General features: G+C 48.0%; 1 long non-coding RNA gene across 1 annotated transcript; it reads left to right on the top strand.

Moving 5' to 3' along the window:
- The first annotated feature begins 1,249 nt into the window (after positions 1-1,249).
- LOC111948387 lies at positions 1,250-4,179 on the top strand. The gene is made up of 2 exons (XR_002874379.1): positions 1,250-3,296; positions 3,388-4,179. It is a non-coding gene; the product is annotated as an uncharacterized LOC111948387 (long non-coding RNA).
- The last annotated feature ends 1,413 nt before the right edge of the window (positions 4,180-5,592 follow it).

Here is a 5,592-nt window from a genome sequence, read left to right on the forward strand (position 1 = left end):
ACGTAAAACCTGCTGTCCGTCACTCACTGCAGCGTGTGAGTGTGTGTTTGGCTCCATGTCTGTCTGACATCTACAGAACATTCAGACCTACGATCACGTTAAAGTCTCAACGCCTGCATGAAGCAGAAACTCACCACGTATCAACCAGACTAGACCATCAGCAGAACTACCACGAGAAATACTCATCATTTATTAGCAATAGCATAACGATGTTATTGAAAAAGAATCCACAGACTTATTGTACTTTAAAAATGTTGAAATTACATCAAATGCACACATTCACTTGTATGTTTAGTTTTAAACATATCGTTGCTTACTGACTTGCACTGGGTGGCTGTTGGGCCGCGTTAAAAGTTCTGGAGTTCATTAAACGCATCAAGCAGAGATCTGATTGGCCCTCAGTTCTGTCGCTCAGCCTGTTGTTAATTTGGACCAATAGGGTTCAGCTGTGGGCCGAATAAGGGAAATGGGAGGGCTGCAGCGGGAGGGGGGGAATATAAAGTTGGGAGAAGCGCTCTGGTCTCAGCGGGAGAGATTCAGGAGTTGCTGAATTAATTGTACGGCGTTTGTTGTGGTCTGCAGTAACCAGAATAAAGAACCTTAAAAGAGGTTAAGTCTCCGTGCCTCAGTGTGGGAAAAGGACGCTACATTATTGTATGGCTCTTTGGAAATTACATTTAAAAATATGTGGCGTTTATGGCTCTCTTGGCCAAAAAGGTTCCCGACCCCTGGTCTAGGTGAATACTCAATTCTGATTGGCTGCTGGGTGTGCATTAAAAAGTGATCATCCACAGTGATAACCGCACACCTAAAAAAGTAGTTCCGGTCACCTAGCTTAAATGTTCTGTATCACTGCGCTGGCTTCTTTAAAACAAACTTTATCTTCATCCTCTGGACAGAAACAAGCGGTTAGAGGAGAACTTTGCTTTATTTAAGACATCGTGATCATCAGCATAGATGTCGCTTTCCTCACCGCTGCAGTCGAGGTCCACATCGACTCAGCCGGCTAAGCGTGTTACCATGTTACCGTGACAACGAGCCTCACTGCGAAACAAATACTCTGCTTTTTGTTGGTTGGTGTATATTGTATATAAAATGTATAAAAAAGGGATCCAAACTGAAGAAATAAGAATAAAGGACTAAAAACTGGTTGAATATTTATTGTTGTGAGTGACCATGGTATAACCGGGATGCATTATGGGAAATGAACGCACTTGGCGGAAGCAACCGTCCTCCTCTTCGCGTCAGACTGTTCAGGCTTCAGACGTGTGTTAATTTACCCTTCCATATTTAATACTTCAACAACATTTTGTTCTGTAATGTCTGTGGATAAAGTAGGAGGAACAACGCGGTGATGTGGTGACGAGCACACAAACTAAACAGATCATGTCTGTGACACGGACACTTGGTGAATTTTCTACTTTGACTGGAAGATCATCTTCTCGTTTTCATGAACAGAATTGTGACCAGCATGTTTGTCATTTGCACGAAAAACACAAAATTTGAACAAAAAGTCAGTTTTTCTTCTTGAATGCCATAGAGTTTCCAGAGATGCCACTGTCTGAACTATGATGGACACGCATGTTCATTTGTCTTCTGCCTTGCTTACAAGTTCACACAAATTGCTAAAAAATCTTAATTTTTAGATACTTTTGACCAAAAGACCTGAATGTCTTTGTGGCCGTTCAGAAACTGTTTGATTCTCCAAACATCCCCTCCTGATTTCTGTTAATGGATGACTGTTGTCCTTGGAAGGAGACCTGAATATAGTTAGTACTGTTTGAAAACAGGATTGTCTGATTATCTCAGATTTTCTCTGTTTGTGGTGGAAAATCTTCATTTAAAGTAACAATATGTATTTTCTTAGTATCAGCAACTAGGCATCAACTCCCCCCAGCTCTCCTGATCAGCACAGAGCTTCTGCATTTAAATCCGTCTTAGGGGGAAGCCGGGGGGATGGAGTCCTACTAATGACCTGACGTTGCCCCCTTACTGTGTTCACTCCAGAACAACCCAAGCTCATCCTTTCCCCACCAGGCTGCTAATGCAATCACAGCCTTGCATCTGCAGGAGGTTCCCTCTGTCTCCACCTGAGTAGTCGCCGTGATGGTGGAAAGGTGTGTGCCGCTGTGTGCGAGACAAAAGGCAGCTTGGAGCGCTAAGATTTAGGGTTAATCAATCATTGTGCCACTTTAATGACACCCTGCTGCTTCCCTAATGTCTTCTGGCAGAGGCAGCCTGCAGCAGGCACAGAGCTCATGCAGGCACACATATGGCTGCCTCTGCTGAATGACAGGACCCCTTCAGTGTGTGCTGCACCGCACGCCCAACGCCATCAGCCACATGCAGCTGCCTCTGGCTATGAGCTGAGACGGTGCTGGACAGGAAAACACCACCACAAAATACCGGGAGAAGGAAAAGAGGCAAATGTTTCTGTGGAGTGGACTTAAAACGGAGAAAACCATCAAATGTGAACATTCTTTGTTCAACAAAATATTCGTAATTTTGAATCACTCCCAGAAGATGAGGACATTTATAAACTTCTTTTGAGCCCACCTGACTCTAAAAACCTAATTTCTAGGAATGTAAACAATTTTTCTGAAAAACTGGGGTGTAATGCATTGTTCTTGAAAAATGCTTGGGAGGAAGAACTGGGACTACAGATTGGGGACAACCATTGGGAGAAGAGCCTGCAAAATATCCACTCTTGTTCCATAAATACAAGACTTCAATTAATTCAATTTAAAGTGTTGCACAGGCTCCATTACTCAAAGGTTAAATTACACAAATGCTTTCCTACCATTTCCCCCATATGCGACCGCTGCAAATCTGCAGAGGACTCTTTGACCCACATGTTCTGGACCTGTCCTAAACTGCACCACTTTTGGCAGGAGATGTTTCACTGGTTCTCAGATTTATATAGTTACCATGGCGCCGCGTGTGTGGCAGCTTATCTGGGCAGCTCTACCTTTTTGTGTTCCTTACTTTGCGTTTTTTAATATTTTCTTCCACCTTATTTGTGTTTTTTGTATTTTTCAACAACTATTACGAAGTTCAACGACAAAGGACAGGAACATCATTACTTTTGCTTTTTGTTTTTTTATTTTTTCTCAACTTTTTGAACCGGCCTCGGGGGATCCGTTAGGATGCAGCTCCATTGTTTACACTCGAGATCAGCTGTTAGCTCTTGGACGAGTTGAGATTCTCCTCGCTGCAAAGCCAGATGTTCCAGCTGAAATACGGAGGAAACGACGAGGCTGCAGAGCTGGAGTTAAACGCCGGGAGAGAAGACGGAGGTACAAGCCATGTTTACCATCCGTTGCTATGGGAAACGTCCGCGCGCTCTCTAACAAGCTGGACGAGTTAACAGCGCTCATGCGTCTGCAGCGGGTGTACCGTGAGAGCAGCCTGCTGTGTTTCACCGAGACGTGGCTCAACCAGGACATGACAAACTCCGTGGTCTCAGTTACTGGATTCACGTTGGTGCGGGCGGACCGGAGCGCGGCGCAGAGCGGAAAGAAGAAAGGCGGTGGTCTGGCTGTGTTCGTGAATGACAGATGGTGTAACCCGAACCACATCACTGTGAAAGAACAGCACTGCAGCAAGGACATTGAACTGGTGGCAGTCAGCGTTCGGCCGTACTACCTTCCATGGGAGTTCTCCATGTGCTGGTGGTGACTGTTAACGTCCCTCCGTCAGCTGACGCTGCTGTCGCTTGTGAGCGCGTGCACAGCACCGTATCCCAGCTGCAGACACAACACCCGCAGGCCCTGATCCTGATTTCTGGGGACTTTAACCATGCATGCACCCCCCTCTCCGCCACCCTGTCCAACTTCACCCAGTATGTGAACTGTCATACGAGGGACAGAAAACTCTGGACCTTTTCTATGCTAACATCAAGAATGCATATGCTTCTGCCCCCCTCCCCCCTTTAGGATGCTCTGATCACAACCTGGTCCATCTCTCCTCTGCGTACACTCCAGTGGTGAAACAGCAGAAACCACAGATTAAAACGGTGAAGATCTGGACTGAGGAGGTAACAGAGCGACTAAGGGACTGTTTTAGCACCACAGACTGGGACGTTCTCTGCAGTCCACACCGGGGGGGGGCATTGACAGTCTCACTGACTGCATCACGGACTATGTCAATTTTTGTGTGGAAAACACAGTGCAAACAAAATCAGTGCAGTGTTTTTCCAACAACAAGCCCTGGGTCACTCCTGAGCTGAAGACCCTCCTAAATGAGAAGAAGAGTGCTTTTCTCTCTGGGGACAAGGAGGAGCTACGCAGAGTACAGAGGGACCTGAAATATAAGATCAGGAAGTGCAAAGACGCTACAGGAAGAAGCTGGAGCAGCGCCTGGAACAGAACAACATCCGTGATGTGTGGAGGGGTCTGAAACGCATCTCAGGCCACGCTGAGGCTGGAAATGGTCGCCAGGTCACAGGTGACCAAGCCTGGATAAATGAACTGAACCTGTTCTTTAACAGATTTGATTCTGCCCAGCCCCCAGTCTCCACCCACACGGCCCCCCCTTCACACCTTTCCAGCTCAGGCGTCTCCTCCCAGCTGCAGCTGTTACCACCTCAGCACCAAACAGTCCACTCTGCCCTTCTTCCAACAGAAGCAAAGGGACCCCCCCAACGACTCACAGCACCAGACCAGCCACCGCCCACCCATCCTCCAACCCCCCTCTGCCTCACCCTGAATCAGGTTAGGATGGAGTTAAGGAGAACAAAGGCCAGGAAGGCAACAGGCCCTGACAGCATCACCTCCAGGCTCCTCAGGGAGTGTGCAGACCAGCTCTGTGAGGGGGGGCTGTTCATGTTTAATATGAGCCTCAGACTGGAGAAGGTACCAGTCCTCTGGAGGACTTCCTGCCTGGTTCCGGTTCCAAAGGTACCTCGTCCTACGGAACCGAACCACTTCAGACCTGTCGCCTTGACTTCCCACCTGATGAAGGCTATGGAGAGGATCATCCTCAGCCATCTCCACACTCAGGTGAGCTCAGCACTGGACCCGCTGCAGTTTGCATATCGACCAGGCATCGGGGTGGATGACGCCATCATCTACCTGCAGCATCGGGCCCTGTCTCACCTGGAGGCCCCTGGGAGCCCTGTGAGAGTCGTGTTTTTTGATTTCTCCAGTGCTTTCAACACAATTCAGCCATCACTGCTGAGGAGGAAGCTGGAGGTTGCAGGTGTGGACCAACATCTGGTTGCTTGGACCATCAACTACCTCACAGACAGGCCACAGTTTGTGAGGCTGCGTGACTGTGTGTCTGATGTGGTGGTCTGCAGCACGGGGGCACCTCAAGGGACTGTGCTCTCCCCATTCCTGTTTACCCTGTACACATCAGACTTCACCTACGACTCCCACCACTGTCATCTGCAGAAGTTCTCAGATAACAGTGCCATTGTGGGCTGTGTATCAGGGGGGGATGAGCAGGAGTACAGGGGGGTCATCACTGACTTTGTTAGCTGGTGTGAAATTAACCACCTGCTGCTTAACACCAGCAAGACAAAGGAGCTGATACTGGACTTCAGGAGGTCCTCACCATCACAGTCACCGGTGAACATCCAGGGTTCAGACA

This window comes from Oryzias latipes, chromosome 12 (assembly GCF_002234675.1).
Source record: "Oryzias latipes chromosome 12, ASM223467v1".
NCBI lineage: Eukaryota > Metazoa > Chordata > Actinopteri > Beloniformes > Adrianichthyidae > Oryzias > Oryzias latipes.